Consider the following 14912-nt stretch of genomic DNA (forward strand, 5'->3'; position numbering starts at 1 on the left):
CCAGTCCCTCACAGGACACACACACACAACCTGGATAGGACACCAGTCCCTCACAGGACACTCAGACACACACACTCACACACCCTGAACAGGAACCAGTCCATCACATGACAAACACACACTCACTCACACACCCTGGACAGGACAGCACTCCATCATAGGACACACACACACCAGGGCCAGTTTTCCCAGAAGCCAATTAGCCCAAAAGCCTGTCTTTGGACCCGAAGAACACAGGGAGTCCAGACCCGAGCCCAGAGCCCTTCCGCGCTGAACCCCTCCGTACAGACGGCCGCACACAGCTCCGTTGTTCCCGATTCCCAAGGTGATCTGTTAAAAGAAGCCGGTGTGTTGCCTCCAGGTGACATTTCCTACTGGAGTCAGGACAGGAGGCTCTTCTGTACACAGAAGGGGGTGGGGGTGGGGAACAAGCCGCCCAGGCCTGTGGTTGAAGCCGATACCCCGGCTTCTCTCCAGACACAGCTGGGTGAGCTCCTCCAGTCAGTACAGGGGGCTCTACTGTACACAGAGGGTGGCGGGGGTGTGGAACAACTCCTTTGTTCGGGGCCTTGGGGCATTCTTGTTGTGAAAGGCGCTATATAAAAAACTGAATTGAAATTGAATCTTACAGGTTTGGGTTTTTCGGAGATCTTGTCAGAGATCTTGTCTGACGTGCCATTTCAAAAACGTAACGACACTCCTCACGTCCGAGCGCCGCCGGTCTGTGACGTAACGTATGCTTACACAACCATGACGGTTTCATCATGGACAGCACGAAAGCCCGAAAAGTGGTTGACGTTTTAATTTGGCAACGCCACGATGGATCCCAGTTTTTTTTTTATTTTGGGGGCCAAAGAGGACAAAAAAGGAAACGTCTGGAGGTGGATCGATGGTCATCTCTGCGGTTGTTCTGATGTTCTGGAAAAAACAAAACAAAAAAAAAACGGCTCGCTTGCCCGGTCGTGTAGTGTTTCCACACCCCACGCAAATCAACTTCTCTTCGCCCCCGGGGGCTCGTCGCCCGCCGCACCCCTCTCACGTGATAGGGGCTTCCCCCGGCTGTGACGTACTTACCCTACCCCCTTTTCCACCAACGTCATACCGAAGGTCGCGCTTCGGGCCGCGGCGATGTTGACGGACTGTCTTGTAGCGTGAGAAGGGTTTAAATTTCGACTTAAGGAGTTGGCCATCGTTATATTTCGCGAGGTATCATACGGGGGGAAAAAGAACATTTATATTTATCAACCTACTAGTAATACTGGGTGGATGTCACGTTCCCCAAAGTTCAGTGCCTCTCTCTAATAAAGTAGAAACGCGACATTAAACTCCGTTCGAAACGGGAGAAATCACCAGGACACTATACAAATGACGTCCGGAAAAGAAAAAAAGAACTCCTATTCCCATTTGTAATGACCCCTTCGTGTTTTTCCCGGTGTGCGCTTATCTTTCGGAGACCGTTTCTCTCTGGTGTTGTTTTGCTGTTGGAATTAATGCCGAGGTGACCCTTCTGTGTGGAGTCTGCGTGTTCTCTCCAGCGGGCCGTTTCCTCCACCGCAGGGGCTGGTCGAACCGGGGTCTCCCAATCGTCACAGAAGTGTGTGTCGTTTTGGGTGGTGGTGGGGGGGTGCATCGGGGATACTGCGCCCCGAGGGGGTGACCTCTCACCTTACTCCGGACGAAGGGAGAAGACCTGTACCTTCACGAGTCCGGGTTGTGAAAACTTCTTCTGGCAGTTCAAAACGTTTCGAAGGGACTACAGCGCTACCCTGTTTTCCATTTCTATCGTGTATTATTATACAGTCATAAGTATCTGTACTGATCACAGATCCCCCTCTCACTACCAGGACTGAAGCCCAGTGCAGCACGAATAATAATAATAATAATTAATAAGTCTGGACCCTCCCCTCAGAGCTCTTCCCAGGTCAGGGGGATCCCCTCCAGCCCCCCTCAGTGTGGAGCCCCCACCTGGATGATGCTCCAGTCCGCTCAGCACACAGCAGCTCCCAGTGGGGAGGAGAGCAGAGGGATGAAGCCAGTTCAGAGAAGGGGGGTGATTAGGAGGCCATGATGGGTCAAGACCAGGGGGGAGTCAGGCCAGGACACTGGGGTAACACCCCTACTCTTCTCCAGAGACACCCCGGGATTGTTAATGAGCACAGAGAGTCAGGACCTCGGTTTGACGTCTCATCAGAAGGACAGCGCCTGTGTACAGTCCAGTGTCCCCCCTCACTATACTGGGGCATCAGGACCCACACAGACCGCAGGGTGAGAGCGCCCCCTGCTGGCCCCACTCACACCTCTCCCAGCAGCAACCTTGGGGGGGGGGGGGACAAACCAAAAGCTAAACAGATTTTTTTTTTAAATTGTTTATTGATGCTTAACAAAAGTCCAGTCCAGTCTGGTGTCCCTCAGCTCCAGTCCAATCCAGTCTGGTGTCCCTCAGCTCCAGTCCAGTCCAGTCTGGGGCCCCTCAGCTCCAGTCCAGTCTGGTGTCCCTCAGCTCCAGTGCAGTCCAGACTAGGGTCCCTCAGCTTCGGTCCAGCACAGTCTGGGGTCCCTCAGGTTCGGTCCAGCACAGACTGGGGTCCCTCAGCTTAGGTCCAGACTGGGGCCCCTCAGCTCCAGTCCAGTCCAGTCTTGGGCCCCTCAGCTCCAGTCCAGTCCAGTCTGGTGTCCCTCAGCTTCGGTCCAGTCCAGTCTGGGGTCCCTCAGCTTCAGTCCAGCACAGTCTGGGGTCCCTCAGCTTTGGTTCAGCACAGACTGGGGTCCCTCAGCTTCGGTCCAGCACAGTCTGGTGTCCCTCAGCTTCGGCCCAGCACAGACTGGGGTCCCTCAGCTTCGGTCCAGCACAGACTGGGGTCCCTCAGCTTCGGTCCAGCATAGTCTGGGGTCCCTCAGCTCCTGTCCAGTCCAATTTGGTGTCTCTCAGCTCCGGTCCAGTCCAGCCTGGTGTCCCTAGGCTCCAGTACAGTCGTCTGGTGTCCCTCAGCTCCGGTCCAGTGCAGTCCAGTCCAGATCTTAGCAGGCACAGAACCAGGAAAGGAACCTGGAAAGAATATTGTTATTGCAGGTGTTAGGGACATAGACACTGACGTCACCATGACATCAAACAGCAAGAGGAGACTCCTCCTTGAATCACAGACATGACCGGGCGGCGCCCCCCTGTCTGCTTACCTGCACCTCCTCTTCCTCTTCTTGTCCTTGCCGGCAGCCTGCTCCTCCTCTCCCTCGCTCTTCCTCTCCTGAGCTACGGTCTCCGCTGCCTCCATCGGCTCGTCCTGATCTTCTGTCTCCACTGACACGCAGCTCAGGGACTTCAAAAAGACGCAACAGCGCTTCTGAAGCAGAGACAGGAGGGTCACGTTCAGAGTCAAACTGGACACCCCAGGACATGAACACTGCACTGAGAGAGAGAGGGGTTCATACAAACACACTGACTGGACACTCCAGGACATGAACACTGCACTGAGAGAGAGGGGGGTTCATACAGACACACTGACTTGACACTCCAGGACATGAACACTGCACTGAGAGAGAGAGGGGTTCATACAGACACCCTGACTGGACACTGACTGGACACTGGACAGGAGTAAAGAGAGGATCAGAGCATTACCCACCTTCTTTTTCTTCTGTCTCACAGGAGGTGCTGATTGGACCTCCTCCAGCTGGAGTCCGAGGAGGGAGAGAGGGGGCAGGAGAGGGACAGCACAGGGAGAGAAAGAGAGAGACAGGTGAGTCAAGTGTCCCAAGAGCACAGAGACTCTGCTGAGATTACACTCGCAGTGAGTAAGCCTGGGTGTAGCCCACTAATACTGACCCACTGGACACCACAGGACAGAGAGGAGGAGGAGGAGAGAGACACACTGCCTGGACACCACAGGACTGAGAGGAGGAGGAGAGAGACACACTGCCTGGACACCACAGGACAGAGAGGAGGAGGAGAGAGACACACTGACTGGACACCACAGGACAGAGAGGAGGAGGAGAGAGACACTGACAGACAGGGCTGAAAGAGAGAGAGACACTGAGACCCAGGGACAGACAAGACGGCGAAACTCCACCACAGACAGGACAGGAGGCAGGGTGGGACCAGCACTGACCTCCTTCCTCTCTCCTGCCGGAGGAGCTGTCTCCACTTCCTCTTCCTCCTGCAAGTCAAGAGACAGGCTGAGAGAAAGACGGGCTGGTGGGACATCGGCGAACAGAGCTGAAGGCAGAGAGCTGGGGAGACAGGCCCAGCTGGGACAACGCAGGACAGACAGAGAGACAGACAGAAAGGAAGGAGAGAGAGACACAAAGATGAAGGCACAGAAAGACAGCAGGCAAAGAGAAAGATTGAAATTGAGGGACAAACAAACCAAGAGAGAGAGAGGAAGGAGAGAGAGAGACAGAGATCGAGGGACAGACAGACTGACAGACGGGGCTAAAAGAGAGAGACAGAGAGGCAGGGACAGACAGACAGCAGGACGAGAGAGAGACAGAGATCGGGGGACAATAATTTGGTTTTGAAATTTATTCTGAAAATATACAATCATTCACTCCTGAAAAATATCGAGTTCAAATTATACATTATGTACAATATTGTAATCAACATATGGCTAATCATCAAAAATAAAAAAAAAACTGTACTGGGGGACACAGCTGGCTGTGGTGTTCTGGACAGAACACACTGAGGTCCAGTTTCCACCTCCTGCAGGATCAAACAGCACCTCCACTGGCTCTCCAGTGAACAGAGGGACAGACAGAGAGGCTTCAGGCTGCAGGGTGACAATGTCTCTGTGAGCTGAAAGACAATCAGGACAGAGGATGATATAAGAACACACTCTGTCAAGAATATAGAGCACTCTAGTGACCCTACTGTAGACCTGCTTACCACCCACAGTGACGATCACAGTGCTGATACTGCTTCCCATAAGGTCCCTCACTGTGTAGTTGCCCTGATCAGCTGGAGTGAGGGAGCGGAGTTCAGAGAGCTGTTCTGCACTGACAATCTCTGTTCGTACCTGGGGCCAGGGAGCCCTGCGCTGCTCAGTAAGACTATACGAGACTGGACAGATCCTGCAGGATCAAACAGCACCTCCACTGGACCAGCAGTGTGGAGGAGGAGAGACAGAGAGGCACCAGGCTGCAGGCTGTGGACTTCTGAGTGAGCTGAAAAGGGACAGGTAGAAACACGTTGAATATTTAGTTTTACAACAATACCTTGAGTTTGGACTGCGATCAGCTTCATTTTGTATTTCAGCTGTGAAAATGCAATTTCAAAAATGCACGCCCCAGTCATGTTAGGTTCAAGTTACAGTTGCATCACAACTCAATACATTTGCAATTCACTTCAAATGTTGTTTTTGTTTGATCCAGTCTGTCCTCACCTAAAGGAGATACTTACTTTTAACACCTTTTATTTCTTCTGGGAGGTTAACTGGCTTCTGAGATAATTGTTCCTGGTGTTTGTGTTGTGTATGCCTTACAATGGAGGGGTGAGAAATAATGGACTTATTACATTATAATGAATAATAATTGCTTACACTTATATAGTGCTTTTCTGGACACTCCACTCAAAGCGCTTTGCAGGACATGGGGACTCCCCTCCACCACCACCAATGTGCAGCATCCACCTGGATGATGCGACGGCAGCCATAGTGCACCAGAACGCTCCCCACACACCAGCTATCAGTGGGGAGGAGAGCAGAGTAATGAAGCCAATTCATAAATGGGGGTTATTAGGAGGCCATGATTGGTAAGGGTCAATGGGAAATTTGGCCAGGACACTGGGGTAAAACCCCTACTCGTTTCGAGAAACACCCCGGGATTTTTAATGACCACAGAGTGTCAGGACCTCAGTTTTACGTCTTATCCGAAGGACGGCGCCAGTTTACAGTCCAGTGTCCCCATCACTAGACTGGGGCATTAGGACCCACACAGACCGCAGGGTGAGCACCCCCTGCTGGCCCCATTAACACCTCTTCCAGCAGCCACCTTAGTTATTATTGTCGAGAAGGAAAGAATATTAGGAACATGAAAAGCCTTAATGTCTTAAATGCATTTTTTATACTGAAACAGAGAGGCACACACACGTCATTACAAACGCACACCCGCACAGAGACGTCCTCAAGTGCCTTGTTCACAATTATGGGCTCCAACAGGAACAAAAAACGCCAGCCTGACAACTCGAGCATTCAAACCAAGAACCCAACACGTACTCACGTTGGCAGCCTCTGCAGAAAAGCATAAAGAACCACAAGCCTTCTCTATTGGGAGGAAAAACACACACTCCCTCTCTCACACTCCTGATTTCCTTAAATAGCTCATTCTTCATCTCTGGCTCCTACATACAGTATAGCAGCGCTCAGTCTGCTTTGAATAAGCCATAAATCCAAGATTTGTTTAATCTGTTCCTCTTGTCTAGGCCTAGATCTGCTTTTCATAAAAGAGCTGTTTGCATAAATAGCTAGGGTTACAGCTGAAGACACCAGCTTCATCCCCCAGTGTGTTATACGTCGGGAGCAAGAGAAGAGGGCCAGGCCGTACCTTTTCATAAATTTTTCTTCTGAAAAGTCAGTTTCTCAGAGGCAGATTTAGCCCCTCATGCATTGTAGAGAGATAGACACGCCCGCGCGCGCACAGTTAGAGCTGCACCCTCACACAGAGTCAGACCCGCACAGACACGTCCTCTTGTTTAAACAAATACACAAACCTGACGGCGCTCACAATGATCCAGACACACACACACACACACACACACACACACACACACGACATCAGTAGTCACTCTCGCACACTGGACCCCAGCTCAGTCCTCACCTCCAGCTCCTGCAAACCGCTTCGAACAAACTGCATTAAGAAAATTAGGTTGTGTTCCGGTAGCAGGCCATCCTGGGCACCAGTGTGAGTTACACACTCATTTGTAAAAGCCCTTCCGCATCGTCGGGCATGCTTCACAGTGCTGGACCTGGGGTGTGGGTGCTGTCTGTGTGGAGTTTGCATATTCTCTCCCTGGTCTGTGGGGGTTTCCTCCAGGTGCTCCAGTTTCCACCCACAGTCCAGGGACAGGCTGCCACTTTCACTGGGCAGTGCACCGTCGCCGTGGCAGCATGGTGGGTCGGATCTGATTTCAGTCTTTATTTCCTTTTTTAGAGATCCTGTAACCAGTACCTGTTAACTGCCACGACGGACAGGGAAATGCGTCATCACTGTACATCCTCTTACCTCCTGTGGCAAAGGGCAGCTGATGAAGCTTTGTGCTCGCCAGATCATGGCAATCGCCACTCCACCCTGATCCTGGCTCAGCACAGGGCACCTGGGTTCACTCCCTTCAGACGAAAGAGACTCAGTTCCTCCAGCCTGTCAGTGTGGGACACACCCTTCAGACTGAAGAGAATCAGTTCCTTCAGACTAAAGAGTACTTTCAGCCTGTCAGTGTACCTTTGATGGACGGGGTACCAGGCCATCAAAGGGTACTAACCACTGTACCAGAACCGTGCCACCGTCTGACTTCTAAACAGTGTAAACTAATTTTCTGAAATAATCGGCTGAAACTTTGTTGCAACACCTTCTTTGTTGACAATGTTTTGTCTTTGTCGTATTGGTTGTGCTGGTCCCTGACCGTAAGAAAACACATTAACCCCCCCCCCCCCCCCTAGTGGATATAAATCCAAACCTCGAGCAGCAGCTGAAATTGATTTGCCAGGGATTTAAATTAAAATGATCCCAAAGTAAAGCAGAGAGACTGATTTGCCTAGGCACCTGGCACGGGATGGGGGGAGTCCGATTTGAATATTGTCCTTGCAGAGAACCAATTAGATTGGGCCTCTCTAAGCCCGAATGGTTTCCATGGGGACCGCAGCTGGGTGATCCGAGGAAAGACCGAGGGCTGTACAGGCCTGGAAACAGTCCGCGTCTACCCAGCGTCCCCGGCGGGTCGGAGACAACCCCGCATCCAGAGGGGAGAAGAACGGTGAGTGGTGACTAAACTAGAGGGGAAAATAAATGTCGGGGAGCAACGCAAATCAACAAAGAATTACAGAAGTGCAAAGTTTCAGAAACACTGTGTAGGAATGAGTGACCTGTTAGGAAATCCCAATGTTATTGTTTCAGGGTGTGGAGGGAGCTTTTAACGGTTATAGGGAAATTTCAGGACATTTTAAAGATTGTAAATGTCCAAACCTGCGAGAAATGTAAGCCTTGTTCATTTGAGAGTCTGGGAACGTTTTAGCGCGTAGGGTACCCAGCGTACCGACAGGGCTCAAAAAGAGTGTTTATTTCACTGTAGCCCGCAGTGCGACCTGTTTTGAAGAGGGAGTGGTCAGTTGCTTTATTTGAGTAATTGGCTCTGCCTTAAGTGAAACTGTACCAGTCAAGCAATGTTGACCCAGGGAGAACCTGATGAGAAAGATGATAAATGATCAGCTTCTCCTTTATTTACATGACAACACCTTGCTTTAAGTCACTGCTTATCCAGTGAAAACAAAATCAGTGTCTCTGTGGCTCAGGCTCTGCGCCTGGGGCTGGAAGGGTTTGTCGGTTCAAGTCCCGCAGCTGGCAGAGGTATCCTACTCATTTGGGCCCCTGAGCAAGGCCCTGAACCCCAGCTGCTCCAGGGGTGCCGTATAAATGGCCGACCCTGCGCTCTGACCCCCAGCTTCTCTCTCCCTGTCTGTGTGTCTCATGGAGAGCAAACTGGGGTCTGCGAAAAGAAAAATTCCTAATGCAAGAAATTGAATATGGCCAATAAAAGTGATCTGATCTTATCAACTGAGGGCCACAGGACCTATTCTGGCAAGCAAAGGGCACTAGGCAGGCTACATCCTGGACAGGACGCCACTCTATCACAGGTCTTGGTAAATTGATCACGTATTATGTCTTTATTATGTTTGTCGTCGACCCGCAGTGATGGCTAAGAAGGCATGCCTCACCTTGATCGTCTCAGGTTAGTGTGTCCTTTTTTCATTTGTGTTTACTAACCCCAAACCTCTGTTTGGAATGATGATGTTGCATTACTGCACAGTATTCAAGTTCAAGTTCATTGTCATTATATTCATATACAGGTATATGGTATAACGAAAAGCTATTTAGCTAGCTCTCAGATGATAAGTAATACAAAAAAACAACAATTCAATTGTATAACAAACGAAAGACAGAGACAACAAGCAGTGTGCAAAAACAACAACAGGAAATGTGCAAAACAACATCAGATGTGCAAAAACATTCATCAACAGAATGAAATAAAAGGATAGAAATTATGGGGAGTGAGCTTTTTGACATGTAAGGTAGAGGTAGATTTCAATGTGTGTTTGAGTTTTTGGTAAGAAAGAAGGCACTGTGAGGTTCAGATCATAGGTGAGAGGTGAGGTGAGAGTGAGAGAGGCTGGGAGTTTAATAGTTTAATAGTGCAGGGGTAAAACTGTCTCTGAGTCTGGTAGTCCGGGCCCGAATGCTCCGGTACCGTTTTCCAGATGGTAGAGGGTCATACAGTCTGTAGCTGGGGTCTGTGGGGGTCTTTGATGATGCTTAGAGCTTTCCTCAGGCACCATCTGTCATCAATGTCCTGTATAGATGGGAGGGCAGCCCCAGTATGTGAACAGAACTGGGTCACCAGCTCTCTGTAACTATCTGAAACACAACGACGGTTACTTATCGACAGATACTTTATTGATCCCGTGAGGGGAAATTGCAGTGCGACAGCAGCACTGTCAACACAGCGACAGTGTAACGAAATGATACAACAATACAACAACACAATCCAATCAGTACAGTCAGTGAGAAGTGCACTAAGAAGAGTTGCTCACAGTCGAGAATATACAAAAAGCAAGCCAGAACAGTACACAAAAAAGTTGTATTGCACAATGTAAATATATTGCATATATATTGTATATATATTACAATATATTGTAAATATATTGCGTCCCTGGCATGTATTGCACAAACAACAATTGTAAACGGGGAAAAAACCCAATGGAAGCAGAGAGTTTACTGTTAAGTCCAAAACCAGGTCAGTGCCAGTGCTACCCCTGCCCAGACACACAGTGGATAAGTGGTACAGTCTGATGGCAGAAGGCACGAATGACCTCCTGTAGCGTCCCCTGTCGCACCGCGGTTGGATCAGCCTGTTGCTGAATGTGTTCTTCTCACAAGTGTGTCATAGAGGGGAGATGGGAGATGTCCATGATGGCCTGTAATGATTTTCCTGGAGCACCTTTTTGGAGTTCTCCAGTAAAGAGGCAAAGAAATATGTGTGGAGCTTCATTCAAATACACCGTTTGCTCCTGCTTACTTGTTTACTTTATTTAGAATTGGTCACAAATGTATATAGTGTCATAGGGAAAAAAAACGGTGAACGGTTGTAGACAGTTTGCCAAGGTTAATTTATGGCTGGTTTTAAAAAAATTGATTATATACAGTACATGTATTGTAATCTCCTCATGTGGGCTTTTTCTCTCCTTTCCAATTTGGACCAGCGGAGATGGAAGATAAAAAGAGGTTTATTCAGACCTCTGAACTTCGGTGTTGAAAGGGCCAGTGCCTCGGTCCAGTCAATCCAGGGGTCTGTGACTCTGGTCCAGTCAGTACAGGGCTCTCTGATCCTGACCCAGGGAGAGCTCAGGTCTAGTGAATCTTATAGGTCACCCTGAATCACCGGTTTTATTTATGTTTGTTCCCATTGATTCCTCAGTTACTTAATTGTACAGACCACCTGTTTAATTGATTGTTCTCAAGGTGATCCAGGCCTTTATTAATTGATCAAAGCACTGTTATTTACTCCTGGTCCTGCAGCATGACAAGTAAATTTATATGAGTGAGAGACTTGTAACAGCGCCAATCGACTCTAATTACATGAAGAGTGTATTCAAGCCATTAAGAGTCCAGGAAAGGACATCAATATGTCCTTTGATTATAAGGTTTGTGAGGAGAGGTTGGAGTTTCTGCAAAGAGCTTTGCACATTTACTTTTTCTGTTGGGGGTACAGTCTCTTTCTGCAGGATCAAGATGGCTAACCTCTCATAAGCACTTGGCTCACCTGGATAGATCCTTTTCAGTCAGATAACTGGGTTTCATTTGACCTATAATGACTGGAGTGGTTGAACCCTGGGTTCAGAGGTGGTATGTCCCTCCAGTTCATGTGTGTTTCTTATAGGTTTGCCCCAGTTTCCTCCCACAGTCCAGAGACATGCTGGAGGGTCAATTGGCTTCTGGAGAATTTGCCCTGATGTGAGTATGGGCGTATCTGTGCCCTGCAATGGGCTGGTGTCCCTGGGTTAACGTAGTCATTCATCTGTCCTGCCTTGTGCCTGTGGCTTATGGCTCGCCCACATTGTTTCGAGGATGCAAACGACTCATCAGCATAAACACCTCAGTCTTTTCCCTGAGTCGCCTCCCTGAGTTTTGCATCGAAAGTTTGTTTTCCCTGCCTGCACGCTGGTTTAAATCATTTGAATTTCATTTGCTGCCCGCTTCTCGGCCTCCGCTAATCCCTCTGTATCGCCTGCGATCGTCTGCGGTCTGGACTGGTCCGCTCATCTGGACCTGAGCAAAGTACAGAAATGACTGGGGGGCCGATTGCTCATCAAGAAACCTGTGGCCACCAGCCTACCAACTCAGAGGTTGTACCTCCTTAGACCGATTATCATCTGGTCTTGTTGATGCTGTTGCTTTGTGCCAATTTATCGTTCCGGCCGACTATTATATCAGAGGTGCTCTTGATTATATGATATTCCATCTGCCCACCTGTTCCACCTCATCCAGTTTAGGGTGGTGGCACAGCCAGAGCTTATTCCAGTAAACAGCAGGCACAAGGAGTGGTACTCCATCACAGGGCACACACACTCACACCCACACTAACTCTCCCAGACGTCAGTGAATATATCAGCATGCCTTTCGACTGGGGAGGAGACTGGAGCTCCCAGAGGAAACCTAGTGTGAGCACAGTGTCGAATATACAAACCAGACCAGAAGCAGAGCTGAACCCAGCGTCCCAGTGCTGAAAAACTGCAGTGCTCTAGCCCCTGTGCCACTTCACAGTGCATGGGCAGACCCATTTGAAATTCTCCCCCAGGGAAGACGAAACCACTCAAAACGACAGCCACAATTGTCGAGTTGAGAAGTTCCGGGCCAATCCCTGACCGGATTTGCTTCTCCAATGTGTTGGCCCGTCATGGGCTGGCTTGGCCAGGCATCGCGAGCTGATCACCCACTGCTCCTAAGCCTCAACCTTGCCTCCTGCATTTCAGGCCTCTGGGCGTTGGCCTCACCTCACCGCTACCACTTTGTGAGCAAGCGCAGGACGTGGGCTGGGGCTCGGGAGTACTGCAGGGGCCAGTACACGGACATGGCTACCGTGAGCGGGCCAGCCGACCTGGAGCAGCTCCTCGCCAACGCCGAGCCGGTCACCGACTTCGCCTGGATCGGCTTGTACTACGTCTGGGACCTGTGGCAGTGGTCCCTTGGGGGGGACTACCTCTACGGCGCGGGGAGGTCTGCTTTCACCAGCTGGTATGAGGGAGAACCGAACAACTACGGGGGCAAGGAGAACTGCGTGGCGATGATCAGCAGCGGGTTGTGGGCTGATCGCTCTTGCACTTTCACGAGGTATTCCGTTTGCTATCAAGGTAAATGTCCCATGAGTCTTTTACGGTCTTTCTCGCACGAATACTGAATGTGTAGTCATAATAATGCAGCCATATCACCCTGCAACTCACAACTGGCAACCCACTGAAGCTAAACAGGTGTGAGTCTGGTCAGTATCTGGATGACCTCCTGGGAAAAACTAAGGTTGCTGCTGGAAGAGGTGTTAGTGGGGCCAACAGGGGGCGCTCACCCTGCGGTCCATGTGGGTCCTTATGCCCCAGTTTAGTGACGGGGACACTATACTGTAAACAGGCGCTGTCCTTCGGATGAGATGTAAAACCGAGGTCCTGACTCTCTGTGGTCATTAAAAATCCCAGGGATTTGGCCAAATTTCCCATTGGCTCTTACCAATCATGGCCTCCTAATAAACCCCATCTATGAATTGGCTTCTTTGCTCTGCTCTCCTCCCCACTGATAGCTGATGTGTGTGGAGCGTTATGGCGCACTATGGCTGCTGTCGCATCATCCAGGTTTGGCTGCACATTGGTGTTGGTGGAGGGGAGTCCCCATTACCACTAAAGCGCATTGAGTCGAGTCCAGAAAAGCGCTATATAAGGAGCGGTTAGCGTCACTTCCTCGCGGCACCAGGGCCCTAGGTTCAAATCCTGGGGTGGAGAGGTGGAGATTGCATGTTCTCCCCATGTTCGCGGGGGTTTCCTCCAGGTGCTCCAGTGTCCCCCACAGTCCAACTGAATTGGACTGTGGGGGACACTGGACACTGGTGGGTGAATTGGCTGCTGGGAATGTCTGACCCTAGGGCTTGTGTCTGCGTGCGGTGGACTGGCGTCCCATCCAGGTGGTATCCTGCCTGTTGCTTGCTGAGGCTGCTCTGTGACCCTCAACCAGACTAATGACTGGGGTTCACTTCTTCAGGGGGGGAAGGCGCAGCCGATCAATACTTCCTGGTGGCTGAGGCCAAGAACTGGACAGAAGCCCTGACGTTTTGCAGAGAACATTACACCGACCTGACCCGGGTGAGGAGCCAGAGCGAGAATGAGTTAGTAAGAGTCACGGCCGGAGGCAGGGAGGTCTGGATCGGGCTGTTCACTGAGCCCTGGAAGTGGTCCGATGGGGACGTCTCCACTTTCCGCCCCTGGTACGAGGGGGAGCCCAACAATTATGGCGGCATTGAGAGCTGTGGCGCTGTGAATCTGCAGGGGAGCGCGAGAGGCTCCTGGAATGACTATTATTGCAATACCACCTATGCGTTCTTCTGCTACAGTGGTAAGTTATTGCGGGGCCACTTTGACAGCCTTATAGGGGTAAACTTGCGGGGAACATCGCCGGCACTTCGCTCTCTGCGACTGCTTGTCCAGTTTGCGCTTGTGGTGGCCCAGAGTCGGTCCCAGGGTGCACTGGGTGCAGTGGTTAGCATTGCTGCCTCGTATTGCCTGAGCTCTGGGTTCAGTCTGCATGCAGTTTGAATGTTCTCCTTGTTTTTGCGTGGGTTGCCTCCTGCAGTCCAAAGACATGCTGGTAGGTTTTGAATTACCTCCTGGGCAAAATTAGCTGTGGCGTGTGCCCTGTGACGGACTGGCATTACTTACAGGGTGAGCCCTGCCTTGCACCTGTTGCTTGCTGGGATAGACTCTGGAGCCACCTCCGGAGCACCAGTCTTTTGTAATATTGTAAGTGATGTTTCGACGTCCTTGACCATATAACTGTCCCTCAGACCAGGCAGGTTGAATCACTTAATGCTCCTTCAGAATGGGGTTTGCCTCTTTTATTGTCTTCTATGCTGTTTTCATCCTTTCCTCCGCAGGGAAGAGGGTGGTGCTGAGAGTGAAGATATTAATGGACTCGGAAGTGAATCCTAATGACCCAGATGTTAAGGACTGGCTTCTGGTCCAGGTATAGGAAATCGACTGCTAGTTTGTGTCAGTGTGCATAGGTGGCTTTCCATATTCCAGGTTCCTCATAAAGAAGAAACAAAGAAAATCATACTGTTGGAGCTGCAGTGGACAAAAAAGATCTTCCAGTCAATGCTATGCATAATGAGCCACACATTGCAATGTTATACAGAAATCAGAAACACACTCAATCAAAATGGTTGTCACACATTACACGCAGTGGGTTCCTACCAATATGAGTCATTACCGGGGATTTTCTTTGGTTGAAAAAAAGCATTTTAGTAGTTTCTTCCAAAATCTACTAACAAGGAAACAATCAGATGAATATAAAGGGATAGTGTACTTATTATTGTAGTGTTACCTCACCTGGCTGGGGAAATCATCTGTGAAGAATGAGCCAGGGAGGCAGCCGCAAGGGTGAAGTTGGGGTGGAGGGAGGAG

This window comes from Lepisosteus oculatus, chromosome 14 (assembly GCF_040954835.1).
Source record: "Lepisosteus oculatus isolate fLepOcu1 chromosome 14, fLepOcu1.hap2, whole genome shotgun sequence".
Lineage (NCBI taxonomy): Eukaryota > Metazoa > Chordata > Actinopteri > Semionotiformes > Lepisosteidae > Lepisosteus > Lepisosteus oculatus.